Here is a 25265-nt window from a genome sequence, read left to right on the forward strand (position 1 = left end):
TTATTACAAGAAGATGCATGCACTGAATTCAGAAGTAATAAATCCTTAAGACCTTTAGAGGTTTTTAAAAAATAAATTAAAATATTTATTAGCAAGATTCCAAACACATACATAAGACTACAATTAATTAATATTATAGCAACTCCTAAAATTCCTAATTAACCAGACTCCCAGTTACACATCCTCTTAAAGGCAACAGTCTAAAATAGAGTTTAGATTTAAAATGAAGCCAGCAAGTTAACAGATTACCCACTTGACAATGGAATTCCAAATGGTTTTTCTCCAACTTTAGTTACTGGACATAACAGATTTATGTACACATGGCTAGAGGCTTCTTAAAGGCTGTTCACTCCTTTAGAGTGAACAGCTCCTTTAGATCTTACATGGCCCTTTCTTCGCAAAGCCTTTCATTCTCCTTTATATATGTTTATCTCTCTTTAATATTGTTCCATATGTCTTTGAAACTACCTTTCTCATAATATAAAAACTTTCTTTTTGCCAATATTGTCAGTAACCTTTGGGAAAAATAAACACATTCCTTAGCCTTACTTATCTGACTCAGTTTAAACAGGCTAACATCTCTTTGAAATCCAACAATCCCTTCATTTATCTAAGAAAATGCAAATTCCTTTCACACCTTACATGCTAAGCCAGCATCCATGTTTACTCATTAGCATCTCAAGCACATTTCTACACTTAACTTCTTCTGATAATTCTAAACTTGAAGTCTACCTGACTCCAAATGTAATTAAATCACACAGACAAACCCAATTATACTCACACCCATACACCTACTTTACAACAAACCAGAAAAATATTATGAAAATTATTATATTTCGTAACACTAGCTTTTCATCAATTCCGCAAGGCATATGGCAGAAAGGGTCTTTAGCAGCAACTGTGCACTACAACAAAGGCTGTTGCAACAACAAAGATGCATGTCCTAATCCAAGCAGATCATACACAACAGGAGACTTTTGAGCAATAAGAATGAACATCCAGTGTCCCATCATAAACATATACATGGGGTGATTGACAATCCCGAAAATGATGATGATGTGAGCAATGAGGCAAAAAGCGGTGAACATGTTTCACACCGTCAATGGAAAATATAAATGCCATCACGCCATCCAAAGTGTTTGCCAAGGTTAAAATTATCTGCCCTAAGAAAGTTGGCAACTACTTGCTGTTGGCCAAGATTGACACAAGGGCAAGTGCCAACATGCTACCCTTGCGAATTCTAAAAGACATGTGTCCACAGACATGGAATGCCATGGTGAAACTGACTATGGTAACAACTTTTAGCATAGTTCATTTATTCCATGTACAGGATCCATGGTCCTGGAGCGCAAGCACAATCAATCTTTCTGGGTGTCACAGATGTTCTAAATCTGGAGACTAAAGGCCCAGTGGTTGCAGGTCTACCAGCATGCTGTGCCTTGCACTATTTACAATTCATGGAATTAGTCAAGCCTCACAAGGCAGATCAATCTCAGAAACTACTCCTATTACCTCAGTCCATGACCTAACATCAACCTAATATCCAGAATCTTTCGATAAAATTGGCAGGTTTAAGGGAACTGCAAGTTGCGCTTGCAAGAGAATGAAGGTCTGTCAACTGATATGGTACATTTTGTAAAAAGTAAATGCCAGCAGCTACAAGAAGAAATGGTGAAAGAATCTACACATAGAAACTATGGGAAATTATCATTGAAATATGGCCTGAATCAATTCAGTATATCAATGAAAATGTGAAACTATTTTGACCTTATTGGGATGAGCTAGGCTTCTCCTGAGGAGTCATTTTTAAAGGCAAGCAGGTCATCATTCTAGAATATTTGCAACCTGATATCCTTCAACAACTTCATCATTGACACATGGGCAAAGATTGGATGAGGAGTCTTGCAAGAGAGGCAGTCTATTGGCTGTGTACGAACAATGACATTGAAGTTGTTGTCGAGAAGTGCAAGGCATGTCAAAAGCATACGCCAAGTCAGCACAAAGGTCCATTGATCCTACATGAAATTCTTAACCATCATTGGTCCAAAATCAAATCCGACCACTTTCATGTCCATGACACTGACTTCATCGTCATCATCGACTACTTTACCAGGCACCCCATTATTTGATAAAAGCAAAAAACTGTGGATGCTGGAAATCCAAAAACAAAAATAAAAATACCTGGAAAAATTCAGCAGGTCTGACAGCATCTGTGGAGAGGAACACAGTTAACATTTTGAGTCCGTATGACTCTTCAACAGAACTAAGGAAAAATAGAAAAGAGGTGAAAAATAAGCTGGTTTAAGAGGGGGGTGGTGGGACAGGTAGAGCTGGATAGAGGGCCAGTGATAGGTGGAGATAGCCAAAAGATGTCATAGACAAAAGGACAAAGAGGTGTTGAAGGTGGTGATATTTTCTAAGGAAATCAGGGAGATGGAAGTGCTATAACTTTGCTTAGGGGGCATGAGGGGCCATAGGGGGTGGGTGGAAGGGCAGAGCTAGGAATACAGGTCATGAGCGGCCTGAGGGGGTGGGTGGGGGGATGAAGTGACATGGATAGGACTGGGGAGTGTTTGGAGGGTGAAGGGGATGTAAGGATGGAGGGACTTTGTGTCTTTATTTTAGCTGGAACAAAGTCCCTTCTCCTGCAGTTTTAAAAGTTGCTCTCCAGCTACTGAGAGAGTAGAATGGGTATGAGTAGGGAAATTCATTTGCACTGGTCTGCCAAATGTGAGTTCTGCCAGTGTTGGATTACTTGCACTTAAAGGTTTGCTCTCAGATGTAACATTGCAATGTGTAGGTCTTTTTTGGTCTATCTAATTTGAAAATTAGGTATTTTACCATGTGAATCATTCATTCAGCTAGACCTTTAGATCTAGGGTAATGAGGAGGAGAAGTAGTGTGATCAATATTCCACTTTTCACATGTGTTTCACATCCTGAGATGGCTAACCAATAAATTGCAGACCATTATCCATAATGATCTCTCTAGGCACACCAAGTAAACTGAAAATAGCACTTAAAGTATTGTGATGATCACTAAATGTTCATTTCAAAAGATATATGGGAATTGTTTTAGGTTTTTTATTTGCCTAACACAAGGTTTTTTATCCATGCTAGTTATGGAGAAATGCAACAGCTTTGGTGTAATTGTGTCTCCCAGTTGAACTAGGTTTAAAAGCAAAGATCCTGGCTTAACACAGTTAGCAAAAGCAGTTGCTCCAATGGCCAAATATTCAGCTGCTGTTGCTTCTGCTGCAGCTAAATGTGCTAAGTAAGGATGAGTGTTGAGGATGGGAGTGAATACTGCATTATGCTTTACTCTTCTAGGCTTTGAATTTTGGTCTTTTACCAATTCCAGGAGCACTCTCCAACAGCCTGTTCTGAATGATGATCCACATGGCTGAGGCTCTTTATTAGATTTTGGATCTAAATGTGAGACTGAAAGGGTGAATTCCTGATTGGAATTCTCTTCTTAAGTGAAAAAGATGTACACAGCTCCCTCCTGGTAGTTTCATTTTAAATGCTCTGAAAAGACAGGCACAAGTAAGTAAAAAAACAATCTGATGAAATTAACGCCTACGAGGAATCAATTCTTGACTCATACCAACAAGCTCGTATAAGTGCTGAATGTATAAATACTACCAAACCTTACTTAAAACATTAGTTTTAAACATTTCTTAAAAATTAAGCCATTTCAGGGAATCAGAATCAACGGGCGGAATTCTTCCATCCCATCCGCAGGTTTTGTGGTGGACGGGAGCAGAGAATCGAGCAGGAGGCAAAAAGATCAGAAACCCACCGTCGTAAAAACAGGTCTCAGTTCTCCCAATGGTGTTTTCATGGTGGATCAGTTATGCTACCGACCATTTGCATTCATTAGCATGTCATGAATGCTCATTAAAACAGCTGCTTGCCAAATCTTGCCACGCCTTTCAATCTTCCGTCATGCCAAAGGGAAATGATATCAGCGTCAAAACCATTTGAAAAGGGTGGCATACACAAGTCAGGCCTCAGTTCACTAGTAACTTTGAGGTGAGTGGATCATACCTGCCATAGCACTGTGCCGATCTTGTTGCGATGAACGCCACTCTGCAGGGGCTGTAGAATTGGACTGGTCCTTTACTTTCATTGTCCCAAGGAACACCGCTGTGCTATGGTACTCATACAGGCCTCCACTTTCAGAGACTAGGGAAGGCTATGGAATGGCAATCAGGGAGAAGGGCAAACATGATGGGGGCAACTGGGAGGGAAAGCTGTGGAATGGCAGTGAGGGGGAAGGACGAACACTATGGGGGCCTTTCTGAGGTTGCCCTCTAACCTCTTGCTGCCACCTGAGTGAGTAGGAGTCTGCTTAGAAAGAGAAGAGAAAGGCCCCCTTATCATGAAAGCCTCTTAAAGCCAATGGCTTCATTAGCACTGTCAAAGGTCTACTCAGAACTCAGTGACTTCACATCACAGTCGCTGCATCTCAAGTATAACATGTAGGAATTTAGAATTTGGGAATGCAGGCAATGGTGAGGGAGGCACAGCTGCATCATAAATGGCATTCGCTCTATGAAGGCCTGTCATATGTTTATCAGATGTGACACTCCTAATGGGCGAAAGGGCATCCACTCATTGACCATGAGCAACTGACTGGTCATTAATATGCCACATCAGAGATTGAAGCACAGAGCTAGGTTGGGTCAATCATCTCATTTAAACTTTAGCATCCTTCACAGGGCTTAAGATGTTATATATCTGCGATGCCATCTTGGTCAACTCAATGTGTGTGCTAGTGTCTCAGGGACAAGGAGGCATCAACCACATGCAAGTAGGGTAGGAAAAACTATGGACCCTTACATTTTCCAAATGTGTCATTCTCTGAGCTTCGCTTTCTTGCCCCTTGAATCATTAATATCTTTGATGTTTCCTTTCAGAGAGAAGGAGAAAGCAGGTATGGATCCAGGGCTCAATGCTGCCTTTGTTAGGATCCTAATGCAATGGAGGAAGCAAAGGAGGTAGAGGGGACTCCATGTGCAGCTCAAGCAGGAGGGACATGGTCAAGAGGAGTCAGACCATGAACAGGAGGGTCAGAAGGAGAGATCCAGACAACGGGGATGATTTGCCAGACCCAGGGTTTATCGTCCAAGAGTCTCCTGTTTACAAATGAGCGAGAGGCAATGCCGTGCACGTCTGCACTTGCCCTGAGCTCTGGTACATCACATATGCCACATTTTTCATGAAGAACTGATGCCACATGGAATTGGAGGGTCTCCTCTGCCAGTGGTTTTGAAGGTGACTGCTGTCCTCAATTTCTTGGCCTCTGGTTCTTATCAAGGATCAATAGGCAACCTGTGTGGCATCTCTCAATCCACAACAAACTGATGTAAAAAGGAGGTCACAGATGCCCTTTACAGGAAGGCCCATCATTACATCAGATTTCCTCTGGATGAAGATAGCCAGGCTGCGAGATTCACCAGCTTCAATGCCATCTCAGGCTTCCCTAGAGCACATGGTGAAATAGACTGCACCCATGTGGCTAAACGGGCTCCATGGCAGTAGCCCTTAATGTTTATAAACCACAAGGGCTATCATTCCATCAATGTACAATGTACAACTGGCATTCAATCACCGGAAGCACACACTGCACGTTTGTGCATGGTGCCCTGGAAGTTGCCTTGACTCCTACATCCTGAGCCATTCCCAAGTGCCTAAGGTTTTTAAGGGGCCATTACGTCTGCAGGAATGGCTGCTTGAGGATAAGGGGTACCCACTGAAGTTCTGGCTGATGACACCGGTGCATTGCCCACAGAGTTGTTCTGAGGAGAGGTACAATGCTGGTCACAGGTTCACACATTCCCTTACAGAGCAGACCATAGCTCTTCTGTAGATGCACCTCAGATGCTTTGATTGCTCAAGTGACTCACTACAACACATTCCCGACAAGGTATCCCGCATCATCACAGTGGGTTGTTCCCTTCTCAATCTGGCTATACAAAGAGGTGAACCCCTGCCAGAGGATGACCTGGAGAAGGATGAGAGTTCATCAGAGGATGAAGATCCAGAGGTGTAAGAACCTCACGAGATTGCTGAGGTCAGCATGGAGGAAGGAAGACGTGGGAGATTTGCCCGTGATACGTTAATCACTGACCGGTTCCAGGAAGAGTGAAGTCAAATGAGGGAATATGACCACATCTTTCCTAGCCCTCAATGCCAGCTTCTTTCAACTCAGGGGATGTCCATCCACTTGCAGCAATAATGAGTCCCGCATTCACATTTGCCTCATAAATTGCCAGGCCATGATCTTCACTTTGGTGTTGGGGCCTTGTGAGTGAGCTCACTCTGGGAACTGAGACCCCACTTAGGAACAAGATCAATGTGAGAGAAGGTTTGAAGCCTTCACTGCCATCTAATGATGCCAACACTGCTGCAACTGAGATGTGGACAGGCCTAAGTTTCTTTTTTTTTATTCATTCACAGGACATGGGCTTCGCTGGCTGGGCCAGCATTTATTGCCCACCCCTAGTTGCCCTTGAGAAGGTGGTGGTGAACTGCTTTCTTGAACTCTTGTGGTGTAGGTACACCCACAGTGCTGTTAGGGAGGGAGTTCCAGGATTTTGACCCAGCAAAAGTGAAGGAACGGGGATAAATTTCCAAGTCAGGATGACGAGTGACTTGAAGGGGAACTTCCAGGTGGTGGTGTTCCCATTTATCTGTATCCCTTGTCCATCTAGATGGTAGTGGGTCTGGAACATGCTGTCTAAGTGAATTCCTGCAATGCATCTTGTAGATGGTATACACTGCTGTTACTGTGCATCAGTGGTGGAGGGATTGAATGTTTGTGGATGTGGTGCCAATTAAGCGGACTGCTTTGTCCTAAACAGCATCAAGCTTCTTGAGTGTTGTGGGAGCTGCACTCATCCAGGTAAGTGGGGAGTATTCCATCACACTCCTGACTTGTGCCTTGTAGATGGTGGACAGACTTTGGGGAGTCAGCAGGTGAGTTACTCGGTGCAGGGCTCCTAGCATCTGACCTGCTCTTGTAGTCACCATATTTCTATGGCCAGTCCAGTTTAGTTTCTGGTCAATGGTAACCCCCCAGGATGTTGATAGTGGGGGATTCAGTGACGGTGATGCCATTGAACATCAAGGGGGGATGATTAGATACTCTCTTGTTGGAGATGGTCATTGCTTGGCACTTGTGTGGTGTGAATGTTACTTGCCACGTGTCGGCCCAAGACTGGATATTGTCCAGGTCTTTTGCATTTAGACATGGACTGCTTCGGTATCATCCGCAGCAGAGGTGGAGGCAGCCTACTGGCTGCTACGTCCTGATGTCTGTGCTGACTTTGGTAGATGTGCTCTGGTGACCCATGGCCTGGAGGGCCCTGGCCTGATAAAGGTTATCTGCTCAGGGGCAAAAGCAGCCTTGGTGGCCTGAGGAGCTGGAGTGAATGGGGTCACAGCAAAGGAGGCTGTGAGCGGCTGCACACTCTTGGTGCTGAATCATCAACTTGGCGAGCGGGGGCGGGGCCCACTCGCCGACATGTAAAATGATGCGTGGTGACATTGGGCGTGCATCCTGATGTCACCGCGATTCATTCAGACTTTCAGTTTGGCAGGCACGCACCTGAGTTGGCTTTGCGCCCACCAAACTGTCAAAGGCCTATTAAGCCCATTTAACTCTCAATTAAAATAATTAATGGAGCTGCTCGTCCAACCTCAAGATTGGTGGGCAGGCGAAAAGCCCAGGCGGCCTTTGCATTTTTCATGGAACTTCATCCACGAGCAGGATCAGGTTTCATGAATGATCTTAAATTTTGACAAAAATTTTTATTGAAATTAATGCACATGTCCCAGCGCATGTGATAGTTTCACCTGAGGGAATGTGTCATAAAAATGTTATCACCACTTTATTAAAATTTTTGGACTTAAATCTAATCTCCCTGAGGTGCCTCTGTGCCACAGGGAGATTTCTGCGCTCTTTTGCATGCATGAGCAAAAGAGCGCAGGCTTCGACTCAGGCAGCCCCCACCCCGCCCACTTCCGGGTGGGCGTCAAGCTGGGCAGGCCCTGCCTCCAACTGCTGTGGGAATGTGTTAGTGAGGTGTTCCCCAGAAAGTGAGCCCGAGACTAATCTACAAATGTGCCCCACCGACGTGTGTGTCTCTGAGCTGATGGAGGGTGCATGTGAATGCTGTGACAGTTCACCTGGAACTTTGTCCCCGGATGAGGTCCGGGGAGCTCGCCCTGGTGGTGCTGGATTGGCTTGGGGGCCTCGATGTGCTTATGCCTACAAAATACAAAAGAGAGTTTCAGTTAATGAGCATGAGCTAGATGAGAGTGTATGTGACTCGCTGTGAATGTCAGGATTTGATGAGGTGATGAAGCTATGATCTGTACTGGGTTGGTTGGAGAGGCTGATCTGCCCTTCCCCACCAGAGCGATCCCTGTTGCCCCCAGCCAGCTCGGCTGCAGCCTCCTCGAATTCACTGAGGGCGAGGGCGTTGGACGTCCCTCCCCCGGTCTGCGTTCTCTCGTTTCTATTGTGCGCCAACTTGGCCTGTATTAAGAAGAAAGAAAAGCATGTGATGAGAAGGGATGGAGCAGAGGTTGGGTGAGATGCATCCCCTGTGTATGGTGAGCCCTCCCCAAAAGGGTCAGAGGATGGAGTGTGAGCAACATGATGGATGGGATGGTGGAGATGTGAACATCTCAATGAGAGTTAATGGTTGCATGAAATCCCTAAAGAGAGTAGCCATTTGACTGCACGATGCCATGATGAGAGTTTGATATTGTAAGGTGTTGAAGGATGACTTACCATGGCAGAACAGATGAGATCATTCACCCTCTTCCTACACTGGGTGGCACTTCGGGTATGGGTGTCAGACGCGCTGACCTGCTTAGCTACGGCATTCCAAGCCTGAGAGGTGAGGCTGCTGTACTTCCTGTCACCATCCATGGGGTAGAGCACATGCCATTGTTCCTGAACCTCTCTGACCAATGCCTGGAAGGCCTGGTGGGTGAAGTGGGGTGCAGCCTCATCCTAAGGCTCACAGCCTTTCTCTTAGGGGTTGCAGACATCTCTCTGGGCTAGAGAGATTGAGATTGTCTGTTGGACTGGTGATTAAATATGGTGCCTGAACCTTCGAACCCACCAGCTGAAGGTGGGTGGATGAATCAGCTCCCAACCCGCCAAGTGATTCGGAGCAAAATGTACCTCTGCATAATTAACGAGGCTCCAAGTGCACAATCGTGTGCGAGTTGCTGCCATTATGGACGATGGGCTGGGCGCTGCCGAAGCCGCCTGCCACCGCACTTAGTTTCATTTTGGGATAATTCCACCCAACATTTGTTTGAGCTTCATTTGGTTTGGTTTCTGAAGGGGAATCTGATGGTGTAAGTGAGCAGAATTCACATCAACATAAACAAAACACAAATTATGCTATTTCTATATTTTAAAGTTTACTTTGTCAACAAGTTCAGAAAAAAGACTCTTCCTCCCTATACCAGCTAGTTCGGCACGATTTCAGATCACATATTATGGCACTATAAACAATATAACATTATAGCAATATAAGCCAGTAAAATATCAGAAGTAGCATGATGGTAGAAGGTGAACTAGATGGACCTTGATCTGTCCTTGCCTCGTAATCCTTTTGTTCATATAGCTTTATAACCACTAAATTTACAATATGTTGAATGAACAAACTTGTATTTATGCAGCACCTTTGATATCGTCAGGTTGTCCAAAACCACTTCAGTGCCAATTACTTTTAAATGTGGCCATTGTTGTTATGTGGGCACACACATAGCAAAGCAGCCCATTTGATTGACACCCCTTCCACAAACCTTCATTCTCTCCACCACCTAAGAACAGTAGCAGCAGTGTGTATCATCTACAAGATGCACTGCAGAAACTCACCAGGGGTCCTTAGGCAGCACCTTCCAAACCCACGGCTGCTACCATCTAGAAAGACAAGGGCAGCAGGTAGATGGGAACACCACCACTGGAAGTTCCCCTCCAAGCCACTCACCATCCTGACTTGGAAATATATCATCATTCCTTCACTGTCGCTGGGTCAAGATCCTGGAACTCCCTCCCTAACAGCATTGTGGGTGTACCTATGCCACAGAGACTGCAGCGGTTCAAGAAGGCACCTCACCACCACCTTCTCAAGGGCAATTAGGGTTGGGCAATAAATGCTGGCCTAGCAACTGATGCCCACATGCCATAAAATGAATTTTTTTAAAAAAATTCAAGAACAGCAATGTCCCTCAAACATGAATGAGGTAAATGACCAGATAATTCGTATTGACGAGATTGGTTGAGGGTTGAAGCTGATCAGGACATCTGGAGAGCTCCCCTTCTTCTCACTAAATATTACCATGGAAAATTTAATATTCATCTGAACAAGCAGTTTAGCACCTCATCTGAAAGATGGCACCTCTGACAATGTAGCATTCCCTCAGTGCTGTACTGTGGCAAAAATAAATTAAATAGGGTTCCCGAGCAGGACAGCTAGTTTATCCACTAGGTAATTCAGCATTCACTACCAGATAGGTTCACGGCATGATCACCAATCCAATGTGTTAGCAACATTTGGAATTTGGCCTCAATATCCATGAGTTAGGATGAGGAAAATCAGACAGATTTTCCACTTCTGAGTACAATCCAGTGACCTCTACTGGAAGTCTGCATGTGTGGATTACTGAAGAATCATTGTTACCTATAAATTCCCCCACTGTCAAATATACTGACTTTCAATTCTCGTGCGTAAACAGTGAATACCTGAACAAAGTGTTTTATCAAGGAGTCACTACTTTCAGGAAAGGGGGAGAATAACTGTTTTAATGTTTAAACATTGTGTTTTGCTGAAACAAGCTTGCCATAAAGGATTTTAGCAACACAAGGAAATTCAAATGACGTTTTGTTAAAAATGTTCCATAGTTACATTCAGGGTTTCACATAAATTACTAGTAATGTGAAATGCATTTATTTCACCAGCTTTATCACCAGTGTAAGTTGTTTTAATCAATAAACGCATGCTAAATAAAAGCCATTCCATCTCTTGACTCTTGCATTAACCTTCCATTAACTATTATCATTTCAATCAAGGATGCCTTAGTCAATAATGCTAATGTAGAAAAGCTGAGTATGTTTTATGAAATAGGTATTTACATTTTGTTAATGTGGCTGGCCTTTCCCATTACCTGTCACATGACAAGAAATTTATAATGCATTTTGAAATATTCTTCTGCATAGTGAATTATATGGAGCTTATGTTCCTGGTATATTAATAATTTTGAAATAAGGTCAGGCACTCCTTCTGGTCAGTACCTCTTAAGATGGTAATATTTATTTGACAGAGATACTGTATATAGTACTTTGAACTCACCTTTTAATCCATAATGCAGCTTGATTGTAAATGAGGTTAATAATGTATTATTATTCAAGTGAAGGATTTATGTATACTGAGAAGCAAACTTTTGGATTTCTGCACAGAAATATGCTCTGGTCTGTTCTAATGGCTATTTTACCCAACAATACTCCTGCTGGACTAAATGGGATGAAATAAAATATTAAAATGCCTCTCTCTCTTTCTTTCTCTTTCTCTGTATATATAATATATATATGTATCAGAGCTTTCGTATATGTCCTTCTGTCTAAAAATTACTATAAAAATCTTATTTTTAATTCAACCTTATGTTCATGCATACTCAGTGTATTATTTTTTGATATGAATTGAAAGATTTTAGCAAATGGATGAAGGGGCCAGAAGCTAAAGCCAGAGACAAGTCTTAAATACATTGTGTTGCAACAATTTCCTCAGCCTTGGTTCTTTCTTTCCTCTTGCTCCTTTTCAATAGGAGCAAGCAAACTTCATTCCTACTGTATCTTAGAGCAGATTGTCATATAGCTCTTTCAGAAGTGTTTAAAATATTTATTCACCTATCGCTATTCTAATGCACATTGTGGTGCTGATCCAAGATGGCTGCATTTGACGGCAATAAATATTGTTAAAGAATACCCACATGTAAAAGAATAAGCAAGCCATCAAAATTTTGTTTTGATATTTCTAAATGACATCTCTAGTTGCAGCTGTCATTGTGCTGCAACGCCAGATGGTGCCAGCAGTAATAAATGGCTCAAATAATTACATATAATAACATGGATATTAATGTTCAAACAGGAGCACACTGCCTCTCATTTTATATTATTTGTGTAAAGTGCAGGTGCACAAGGTGTATTGGGGAGGGTGAGCCTTTCATTATTTGGTACTTTCAAAATGTTTTACCTGCTATGTGTTCTTGCTCACATGAATTGTTTCACATTGAATTGAATTGAACTGATATGATGAGGCAAAACTTCACCATTTAATATTCAAAATGCACAACAAACAAATACATTATAACCAACTTGTAATTTTTATATCAGCATGTATATAGCCCTTTCAACATAGTAAAATATCCAAAGGTGTTTCATGGGAAGGTTATCAAATAATATTTGGCAGCAAGCCAAGTTAGAGGTTCTTTGGGCAGGGAACCAAAGAGGTAGGTTTTAATGACCTTCCTGAATGAGAGAAAGGAATTCAGAGAGGTTTAAGGATGGAATTTCAGAATTTAGAACCTACGCAGCTGAAGGCACAGCCAGCAATGGTAGACCAAAGAAAATTAGGAATGCCCAGAGGCCAAATTGGAGCAGCATAGCTTTCTCAAAGGGGTTGAGGAGGAGTTGTGAAACAGGGATGGGATGGGTCATGGAGGGATTTGAAAATAAGGGTAACAATTTTACTGGAATATGCCTCCAACTTCCTTCGTACTATCGTTGTTCCTGTTTCTTTCCATTGCTATGGTTCTTTTAGGATCCTCCTTTATGCTTTCCCTTCCTTCCCATTCTCCCATATAGCTGTTAATTGAGACTGGAATAAGATTCCACAGATGCCAATCTTCATATTACTATGCCTAAATGTTCATTGAGCTGATGGTGGCATCAGGGCTAAATCCCTGTTCTTTGCTTAGCTGGCATTCACTCCTGTATACTTTTGAACAAGACTTGGAAAAAGGTAATCAGGAGTGAGATACTTAGTTGATTTTTTTTTCCTCCCCCTGTAACACAACTGTGCTGAGGCCAACTGTAGCATGCCAACTCTCAACTCAACCAAGATCAGTTAGCTAATCCAATACAAAGCAGGGACCAAACCTGGAATTTGTTGATTCATGGCTAAACAGGCCATTACCAACCAAGCCACCAGGAGAGCTTCAGTATTTTTGGAGACAGAATTTAATGTGTTTCCCTCCATTTCTGGGAATTTTCTTAAGAGATTCAAAAGGTTAATTTTATTCTAACATAGCAGCTGCTAAACCATAGTACTCAAGCACTGAGATATAAAAAACGCAGATGGAAGAATGCACTGCCATAGCACAATGATAGGTAATTTAGATAGATAGTGAGGACAGTACAAATAAAAACTTCAAACAGTGAGATGATGGTTTCTTAGATTGAATGGCGAGTAGCGACAGATTATTAAGGAGAATGTGAACCTTCTTGGTTTGGGCCTTTTATATGGAACGGTAATACAGCCACTTGTGGATGCATCAACAACTTGAGACTGCATACACCTTCACAATACATCCTTGACTATTCATTACTCTATATAGAAATGGAAAATATATACTATTCAATATTTGTCACAGAAATAGACCTCCAACATGTTTGGAAGGATAAGGTAATGAAAATGTGCACTGGGATGTGTAAGTGATACTGTTTTTTTTAAGAGGCGTGAATGGCAGGCTGGTTTTAGGTAATGTTTCTTATAATAAAATAATGTAGAAATATATTTTATGTATTTCATTATTTCAGATTTTAAAAAATATTTCATTATTTCATCATTAAGGTGGAAAGTTGTTTTGAAAATTTCAGAAACTACCACATGGCAGTTGAAGGCAGAGGCAGCCTAGTGCATAACACCTGGTGACATGACAATGGTTTGTGCCATTGCGCAGTACATTATAGTTTATAACCATAAACTCCAATAGAACTTCCCAGACTCAGCTGTTGAAAGAGCTGAAGGTCAGAGCTGAAACATGGAATAGAGATTTTAATGCACTGTGAATAAAACCTGTCACACATATATATGCCAATGTCATCTCTGCATTTCTCTGAAACATATAAAATATGCAATGCATGAATGGATGGGAACCATTGCAGATCAGTGATAACAGGGCTGATGTGTAAGCAGGACCGAGAGCAAATTTTCAAATGCCCATTGGATGAAGGTTCGGTGTTGGCTCACTTTGAAAATAAAGCTCCTGGGTGGCGTGTCAGAATTCTGACACCTCTGGAATGAATTACAATTTTGAAAGAAAGTGTGGGGTTGGGTAGGGAGGGAGCCAGCAATTCACTCACCTCCAATTAGTTGGCTGTTAAGCTCCTTGAAAATCTTGTTATTGGGCTGGAGAGAGACAGAATGAAAATTTCAAAGCAGCGGGTGTGAAGAAGAAACGGTCTGGGATACTTTGGTGTACAGCTGACAGGGAGCCATTATGTAACATTGCTGCTGAATTAAAAATTTGAAAAAGAAAGGTTACTGAAACTCAGGTTCTCAAGCGGTGACACAAAGTTGCCAATGCTTGGGCAGAATGGGTCAAGTATCTTGTCAGTAACCATTTGGACACTTGCTTGGACTGTGTGGTTGCTGGCCCTCTGTTCTCCTGCATGGTACACTCTGGAGGGCACTAACAAACCTAGTCATGGTTGATATTCACCTTTTGACATTGCGCTCCAGAGCCAGTTCCTGCCCTCAGGCGGCACCCAGCATATTCACCTTCAGCTCAATTTGAGGCCCTGCATACTGAAATAGCGCTGCCTCAGCAATGCAGGTGCGACACAGGGGCCGAGACCTGGAAATTATTTGGGCATTGGGTTCCCAACCCTGTGTTGAAGGTCTGGCCCCTCATGTAGAACAGGTTGTGTGCAGTAGAGGTTTGGAAATATTAGAGTTTGTTGTGCAAAAACTGGGGCAGGGGTTGTGGGGGGGGAGGGGGGGGGGGAGGGGTGGAATTTTGGTTGCTAGCAAGGAAAGCATTGGAGTAAGTAAGTCTGGCCAGAGCTATGTCCACTCACACACACTCTTGGGCTCCCTGATGCTCATTTCAGTTTACTCGCACTACCTCTCTCCAGCTATTGAGTTACTGAACTCTTCCTGACCCATTGACTGTTTATTATATGCACAGAAAGCCATGGTTCCACTTGTTGGGAACAAATGATTTTCATTTCACTGAGCAGGAGGACCCAATATAGGCTGGAGCTGAGATTCCTAACCGCTTCCAATTAAATATTTTTATTTCCATTTTCCTCTGATAGTTTTCTCACAATAAAAATGTTCCCTGGTAAAGAAATCCAATAGTAAAGGGCTCATGAATTTAAAATAATTCACATTTTCCAAAGAAAATCCATGCCATTTGATTTATAATAGTCATACCTATCAGTCAGTGATAGATTGGTATCAACAGGGGTCTACCAGTAAATTGTTTGGTTACTTACTTGTTTGATGATGTGCAGGTGTAACTATAGAAGGGGAAATAACTAAAACCAACTCCTGACACATTACATTGGAATGCAAAACAATGATTTAGAAATTATGAACATGGGAGGAATTATGTACAGAGAAATATTGAATAAAATCTTCAGCATACTGTGCTGTACACCAAACAGTGTCATACTGTGCGTAAGTACCATGAAGTTTACAACATAGGAAGAGGCATTTAGCTCATCCAGTTGTTCTTGTTTCTGCTCAGCACCCCAAAGCTAATCTTTTCTCTCCTGACTCTCCATAGCCCTATAGTAGTTTGTACGGTTTCAAATATTTTAGCATTAGTGCAATAGTAAAATTGGCTTTACTGCCGCAATCATGGATCGTTACAATTGTGTGAGCAACCCATCCCACTCACTAGTGCATAGATTTGGTACCTCCTATTCTCTCTTATGTGATCATGGTTCTGCAGTCTTTTCACTTACATAAAACTGAGTGGGATGATATGTAGCCATTCCCTTGTGATGAGCCTTGTTTCTTATTTTACAGGCACAGGTTATCCTCAAGAACCAAAAGCCAATATATGCATGAGCAGCATATACTTGGTGAGGAAATTGAAAATACAAAAGACAGAGGTATAGCCATTAAATTTGTCACATTACTGCATCATTATTTTCTGGATGCCAGCAGCTATTAACCATTCATGTCTTCTGGTGAGGCAATGCAGATTTCTTTGCATGTTAAGAATTAGAAGAGAAAAATAATTGACATATGGGGATGTCTGTCATTGTGCTGAGAATGTGGGGGAGAATGACCAGTCCCAACCTCCAGTGGTAAGGTTTAGGTGGAATAGTTAGAACTGAGAGTCACAGCCACATAACACACTGTCTCCCTATAGTGCTGTGGTATTGATGTGATCTGAAAATAGAATACAGCACGCAAACAGGGTGATTGATCATTTTCTACACAAGTTAATTAACTGAATTGCATACAAGCTTCATTCATGTGCCTTTTGTACAGTGTTGTGAAAGCATTTAAATTCCACATAGTGACATTTTCAGGTCTGTTTGTTAAACTGGGCAAGTTATGTTGTTAATCTTCATTTTTTAAAAATCACCTCTGACCACTAAGGCTGCTTTTAGGCATTCAGTTCTGATGAGTCACATTTACATTTTTACATAGTGTGACAAGATACAGGCAGGTGGAGAAAGTAGAATTGTATTGACAATTGCATTTTTGTTCGATATTCAAAAGATTGATCTATTGTATGCACCCAGATGCCTACAGTGATTTAATACTACATAGAAGTAGTACTTGGAACATACCATAAACAGCTTGTTTGAAGGGCATTGTGAAGGAGAGCCTTTAATCTGACTGATGAAATAAATGGAAAGTAATCTATCCTCTGTTCAACAGCTTACTGATAATATGAAAGAATTCCTAATTCAGCAGGCACAGTTTAGAAAAGAAAGACCCCTTTCATCATGTCACCTTTTTCTTAATAGTGTGCTTCATGGAAAAAAAAAGTTGAATTTTTCATCACGGTTCAGGGGAGTACTTGTAAAACATTCATTGAAAATTTAAGAGCAATTACAGTGTCAGACAGTTAGAGAAATTGCTTTTACTGAGTGAGAGTTCTTTGACAGATGCATTGTGGGAGAATTGATTCTTGCAAGGGGATAAGTGAATTGTCATTGTGTGTCTTTTCTCATGACATCTAGCTGGATGTCATCTGCTTTGTAACAGAAGATTTGAATCAGCCAACTGTACTCATCTTAACATGAGACAGCGAATAGATTAGCCGAGGAGAGAAATAAACCTGTACTCTGCAGGGCATCGTCTAAGCATTTTAAGGTTATGCATCTGGAAAAGGTTGAGGAGAAAATAAAAATCAAAGGCAGGGCTTGTTGAACACTTCATAAAAATCTACATGTCTGACCTGCTACGTGGAAGTCTGTCAATCCCTAAAGAAACCACATGGAAAAAAAAAAGATCAATAGAATACCTGCCGACTCCATTAGCCTGATGAAAGAAAGCAAAGAAGGAAAAAAGCTGTTCCAAACCAGAAACAAGTTTATTCCAGGGATTATAAAGGATAAGAGGTGTTCTTTGGATGGGCAGGAGAAATTGTTGAAGCCTCTCTAGATGGTCCAAGACTGAAGTGGATGGTTTGTCAGGTAATCCAACTGATTTGAAGTGAGCAGCTCATTGACCGAAAGTGACTGTAATTAGGTTCATATTAGCATAGGGCAGGCGCCGACACTAATTGTGGGCTATCGCATGTCAGAACAAGACGAAGACTAACATTAAGATGGGCTGGATTTCAACCAGCAACTTTTTCATACTTGCTTTATAACTTAATGTTTACTTTTGTTGATGTGTCAGCTTAATTTTGTGTTGTCTCACTCTTTCCCTCAGTAAAAGTAAATGTTACTTAAGCTCAAAAACAAACTTTGATTTTTATAACTCTTGTGCAAGCAAATATATACTTGCAAGGTTAAGAAAACAGAGGCTGAAATTTATTGTAAGTTAATATTTAAAGGGAGCCAAATTGATACTTTGTAGGCATGATCCTGTCAAAGAATTTCAAATTTCCAAAACATTTTTGTGGACCAAGTTTAAGTTCCCCAGTAGGTTAGGCAAGCAAAAGTTAATCATCTTTTGTGGGGTGTATAGGAGTGGGGGTGGGGAGGGGTGAGGTCATTAGTTAATTGGGTCATAAACTTGTGTTGTATTGTAAAAAATTATGTGTGATCCATCTTTAAATTACTGATTATTTCACAGCATAGTGTTCTGGAACTGAGAATGGAATTCTGTATTGTGTCATACTATTTTCCTCTGAAAAACAGTGCATCACAATCTGCTGAATTTGCCATTGAAAAAGCTTACATTTGGGAAAGCGAGTGGATTTTCTGCAATGGACTTTCAGCTTTAACATGTACGAGTAGAAAGAGAGAAACATGATTTGGCACAGCGACTGATGGAAAAGAATGAGAAATTCTTAACAACTGAATGATGATTGTTCTTTAGTGATTTTATTTGTCTGTGCCATCAGAAATGACAGTGTGGGGTGTGGGGAGCAGGAAGTTCATCAGAAGATGTTGTCGGTGCTGCTAAGCAGATCATTTTCTTCCAGTTTTAATTATGAATCCAAAAGAGTTTTTCACATTCATGGTTACCTTCACTTGTTGCCTGACATTTTTACAGATTGACAGAATACACAGCAATACTTGGCATTGCGTTAATAGGGTTAGATATGACTTCTGAACATGTGGCCCCATCTTAATACTTACAACAATTTGCATTTATATAGCACCTTTAGTGCAATCAGCATCCCAAGATACTTCATAGGAGCATTATAAAACAAAACATGGCACTGAGCCACATAAGGAGATTTTTGGTCAAAGAGGTAGGTTTTAAGGAACATCTTAAAGGCGGAAAGTGAGGTGTTGAGCCACAGGGGTTTAGGGAGAAAGTTCTAGAGCTTAGAGCTAATTGCCCTCTAATTTTTTTTGTTGTTGTGCATGGACTCTTCATTTAAGTACACGGATCTTTAAAATTAGTTGTTGTACGTATGACAACTTAAAAGGACCAACTTGTGCTCAGCCTACACAAGAACTTCCACGTTGCTGCATAGCCCCACAGTCTGGAGGAAACACGGCTTAGGGCATGCATGGGCAGCTAAACGCATGGCTTAGATATCTAAACTCAATGATTAACAGGTGATTTCCACTTTTTAAAAATTTTGATTGGCAGTCCACAAGCTGCAGTTTGCAATGCTGCATTTACTTGAATTAAATAGTTGAATAATTTACCTAAAAAGAGACCTTGTTTAGAGTGTTCTTTGGGCTTAGCAAATGTATAGTTCCCTTATACAAGAGTATCACACAAATTGGAAGATCCTAGCTTCAATTTTCTTAATTGATTTCAACCAAGGCAGGCAGTAAGGGTGCTACAATTAGACTCATTAGGGTAGATTCTCAGCTTATCATCTGAGAGCAATGCCGACTTTGTGAATCAGGGCTTTCATAAAGGGTGCACAATGCCAATTTTACATTCAGGCAGTAAATTGAATATCTACCCCAGTGGGCTAAGGAGATTGAAAGTCAACCGGTTGCCATTCCTGATCGCTGTCAAATGCATGTGGTTATATCATGAGAACAGAACTACACTCAGTTGCGATAAACCATATGATTGAACGCTGACAACCCAAGCTCTGAAGAATGGCTGTTTGCACAAAGTAGAACAGGACATTTGGTACCTGTGGAATCATATCCGGTAAACATTAGCTTCTTCGGGAGAGAAGGGGAAAAACTGGAGAGTGGAGAAAACTCTGTTTGAATCTGCAATGAACATTGTGTGAATGTGCATGTGAATGTGCATTTATGTGCATGTGTGTGCACGTGCATTTTTTTGTGCACATGTATGTATGTGTGTATATATATGTGTGAATGTATATGTGTGTAAGCACATGTATGTGTGCATAGTGATGTTTGTGGGATAAGCAATTTCATGTGTTTCACAAGCAACTGTGATGTACATCACTCAGTGATGGGAGTAAAGGTTTGAATCTCAAGAAATAAGTTGGGATTTGAAGCAAAAACCTCAATTTTTGACCATAATTAGACATGTGAAATTTTTACTTTTATTTTTATTTGCTTTCGGAAATTTAAGGTGTCCTGACATCATTGCATAGAACCGTGATATTTTGTTCAGCCGCCATGCGCCAGATTTGGCAGCATGCCCGCCGACAATTAAAAGACCTATCAGGGCCATTGACAAGGTAATTAATTTCAAATTTATGCTGCCTATCCAACTTTACAGTTGGGGGTCAGGCAAAAAGGCCAAATGGCCTTTGCACTTTTCAGGAAACCTCATCCATGGGCATGGTGAGATTTCCTAAAGAAAATAAAAATGAAACAAATATTTCACACTTGAATTAAAAACATGCCCTTGCTCATGTCACAGAGTCACATGAGGGACATGTTTTATGATATTTTTATTCTCTTCATTTTTTTTAAACAGCGCTTCACCTCCCTGAGGCCCGCTCACTATCCTCCCCCGCCTGCCCAGGCAGCGCTCAGCACTGCCACTCGCGTTCCATGCTAGGCGGGCCTTAATTGGCGATTTTACTTAATTGGCCTGCCTGCATAAAATCGCGGTGCAATGTCAATCGCGGACAGCGGTTGGCTTCCCAACCGACCCTGCCTGCCCCCACTGAGCACTCCCGCCAAGGGCAAAGTTCTGTCCATTAACTGTTCTTTTGCTAATTCTTTGGTTTAAGTGACCAATTTTCTCACTGGCACACATTTGAGGGTGCAAACCACCCGCAACAAAATATTATTGGATTTTGTTAGCGTCAAGCCAGTTGAAATATATTCATGCTCAAGGTTGCCTGCAATGAGATCTGTATGAATTGGATGATATCTCAATTGTTTGGCTGTGTCAGAGAACACATATCTTAACCTGGATCTGCATGAAGGACACCATAGAGCTCACAGTGAACAGCAGCAAAATTGCAAGCAGGGTGTAAATCTGCACATCAGAATATTATTTTAAAGTTTTAATTTTGTCAATATAACCTGATGTGCATGCTCAGATTTTAGTTGAGGTGGAGCCTCTATTTCTGTGCCCAAAGCAAGATTTACTTCCACAGAATGTTGAGCTCGGCAGGTGGGTGCAGCCCGCCCCAGCCGAGTATAAAATGACATGCAATGACGTTGGGCGAGAGTCCCGACATCATCGCGTAGTCCAACGATATTTCTTTCAGCGCAAACTTCGAGCTAGGCCTGCTCGCCCTCCTTCCTCCACCTGCTTAGGCAGCACTGAACGCTGCTGTTCATGTTCCACGCTTGGTGGGCCTTAATTTGCCCACCCATGTAAAATCACAGCATGGTGCTGATTGCGGGCAGTGGTCAGCTTCCCGGCCACCCCCGCCTGGCCCCGCCAAGCACTCTCACCGAGGGCAAAATTCTGCATTTGGTGTTTCATTCCCATGATCACTAAAGGTAACCAAGGTGTTATCCATCCTATATTTGCAGTTTTAACCCAAGCTACTGGCTTTCCACAATCCAAGAAGCACAAGGATGGTCACATTGGGAGCATTTGTTGGTTTCTGTCTATATCTATCACTTTGACCTTCAATTGCATTCCAAATCAAAAATTCATCCAGCTCTTTCCAAACGTTGGAGTGTCCACTGCCTGCACAAGAATGTTCGCAATTCAGAACCAATCTGATCAGCCCACTCAGAGAGGCCACAAGGTGTGGAGAATGGAAATATTCCATTGATTTAGCTGAGATGAAGTTATCTTTAAAGGCTAGAGTTTGACAAATTATTGGGAAAATATAGAACAAAGCTATTCTACATCTAATGCGTACCACAATTGATCAGACACATTATGCTTGATGCTCACTAATTGCAAAACCTATGTTCCATTTCTCTGCGCTATATGATTCTCCTTAGTCGATACAACATAGACAAACAAAAGACAGCATTCAAATAACATAAGGTACTATTGTTTCTTTTTTCTAAGATGGTTTTAAATCTGTATCAATCTTGTTGGAGTAGACATTGGCCCAGAATTTGTTGTGGAAATAAAAGCGAGGTTATCAAAGCCCACCATTATTGTGAAGTAAATCCAATAGCAATTTCCAGCATCCACACATGGAAAGTAATATGGAAAAATCAGGAATTTGCTATTCAAGAGGGTCTGTTCCTCCACAAACTGCACTGTAATGGTGTCTAGCTAAGACATTCAGCATTCACACACATCATAAATTTGTATTGTAGCTCAATTCCTGTTGGATTTTTGCTCTGCACCTGCAGAATAAATTATCAGGGAAGCCACTGAAGGTATTACATAAATAGATGCCAGGGAGAAGGGATTGAGGACAAAAATGAAAATGGATGGTTGAGTTAACTTGTGAAAAATTGATAGGCTTGGTGGACTGGTGGCCTTTACCTGTCTCTAAAACATCTTATATTTTTATTCTTTCCCTATGAGTGATTCATATTTTCATTCACTGAGACCATACAGGCAAAATTTTAACCCCCTTCGCCCAGTGACAACTGGGCAGTAGCCAAGTTAAATTGAAGGTGGTGGGTTTATCAGCATTCTCCCAGGGGTTTCCAGGACTGTCAACCTCAGACAGGAGCCTCATAAATCCTGAAAATTGAGATTGCATGATATGCATTGGCTGCAGATGCACTTTCTACAGCCTATTGGGCAGAGTTTGGGCAGTGGTCGCAACAATAGTGCTGAAGACTTGTGCTCAGGAAATAGCGACATCCTTGGCCTAACTGTTCCAGTACAGCTACAACACTGGCATCTACCCGGCAATGTGGAAAATTGCCCAGCTATGTCCTATCCACAAAATATAGGACAAATCCAGCCCAGCCAATTACCACCCTATCAGTCTACTCTTGTTCATTAGCAAAGTGATGTTTTGAGCCAACAGCAGTGCTATCAAGTGGAACTTATTTCACAATAACCTGCTCACTGACACTCAGTTTGGGTTCCACCAGGGCCACTCAGCTCCTGACCTCATCATAGCCTTGATTTAAACATGGAAAAAAGAGCTGAACTCCTGAGATGAGGTGAGAGTGACTGCCCTTGACATCAAGGCAGCATTTGACCGAGTGTGGCAACAAGGAACCCTAGCAAAACAGAAGTCAATGGGAATAAGGGGAGAAATTCTCCACTGGTTGGAGTCATACCTAGCACAGAGGAAGATGATTTGGTTGTTGGAGGCCAATCATCTTAGTCCCAGGGCATCACTGCAGGAGCTCCTCGGGGTAGTGTCCTCAGCGCAACCATCTTCAGGTGCATCATCAAATACCTTCCCTTCATCATAAGGTCAGAAGTGGGGATGTTCACTGATGATTGCACAATGTTCAGCACCATTTAAAACCCCTCAGATACTGAAGCAGTCCATGTCCAAATGCAGCAAGACCTGGACAATATCCAGGCTTGGGCTGGCATGTGGCAAGTAACATTTGCACCACGCAAATGCCAAGCAATGCCATCTCCAACAATGAAGTATCCAATCATCGCCCCTTACCATTCAGTGGAATTAAGATTGATGATTGCCCCCAGTATCAACATCCTGGGGCTTACCATTGACCAGAAACTGAACTGGACATAAATACTGTGGCTACAAGAACAAGTCAAAGGCTGGGAATTCTGTGTTGAGTAACTAACCTCCTGACTCTCCAAAGACTGTCCACTATCTACAAACTCATGTCAGGACTGTGATGGAATATTTTCCATTTGCCTGGATGAGAACAGCTCCAACATTCAAAGACGTTCAATACCATCAAGAACAAAGCAGCCTGCTTGATTAGCACCCCATCCATCACCTTAAACATTCACTCCCTCCACCACTAATGCGCAGTGGCAGCAGTATGTACCATCTACAAGGTACACTGTAGCAACTCAACAATGCTCCTTCAACAGCACCTTTCAAACACTTGACCTCTGCTGCTGAGAAGGGGCAGCAGATACATGGAAACAGCACCACCTACAAGCTCCTCTCCAAGCCACACATCATCCGGACTTGGAACCACATTGGTTCACTGCTGCTGGTCTTTCCCTAACATCACTGTGGGTATACCTACTGGACTGCAGTGGTTCAAGACTTGGCTCACCACCACCTTCTCAAGGGCAAATTAGGCAAGGCAATAAATGCTGGCTCAGCCAACGATGCCCACATTGCATGAATGAATAATTTTTTTAAAAAAACCTAGCAGTCAAAAGAAAGCCGTCAGAAAATGTAGGTGGTGAAATTATTTTGGGGGCAATAAAATTAGGAGTGATCCTCCAGATGCCACATCCCCTGATCGCTGCTCGCTGAGTAAGCCACTCAATATTGCACCATCCCAAATTATCTTTGATCCAAGCTGTGAATTCAAGTTCAATGGATTAAATGCCACCTGCACCATCCCTGCCGCTACCCCCCCACCCCCACCCCACTCACCTTATTTGCACTTATTTTTGTAATTAAAGCTGCACAATTGCATCCATCATTTATGTTAAAAATGCATTGTCCTTGTTTTTGGTAAAGTCTGAGTTCCTGGAGCAGCGTGTACCAAAACCTCTAGCATGCTACACATTAGCCATTGCAAAGTCTTCAGTGCAGTAAATGTAGCATTGTGAAATATTGAAATGCTGTATGGTTGTGACTATATCCATTGTTGGCATGTTCTTAGGGCCAAAAGTAATCCTCAAGAAAATTGTGTCATCGCAAATGAGCATTTCTGTTTGCAAACCTGTAAAATTATATGCAAGTCAATTTACTGTGATGTATGTATCCTTCAGACAGTTATTAATGAACAAATTATCCAGAGGCTGCATGTTATGGAAATTATTGAACCCTAGAATTTTAGAGAACAGGAAGCAACTAATTAACCAATCATACATGTGCTGCTCAGTAAGATAAGAACCCATGGTGTTAGAGGCAAGGTACTAGCATGGATAGAAGATTGGCTGCCTGGCAGGAGGCAGACAGTAGGGATAAGGGGGTCCTTCTCAGGATGGCGGCCGGTGACTAGTGGAGTTCCTCAGGGGTCAGTGTTGGGACCGCAACTTTTCACTTTATACATTAATGATCTAGGTGAAGGAACTGAGGGCATTCTGGCTAAGTTTGCAGATGATACAAAGATAGGTGGAGGGACAGGTAGACCTGAGGAGGTGGGGAGGCTGCAGAAGGATTTAGACAGTTTAGGAGAATGGGCAAGAAGTGGCA

Source organism: Carcharodon carcharias, chromosome 1 (genome assembly GCF_017639515.1).
Source record: "Carcharodon carcharias isolate sCarCar2 chromosome 1, sCarCar2.pri, whole genome shotgun sequence".
Classification (NCBI taxonomy): Eukaryota; Metazoa; Chordata; class Chondrichthyes; order Lamniformes; family Lamnidae; genus Carcharodon; species Carcharodon carcharias.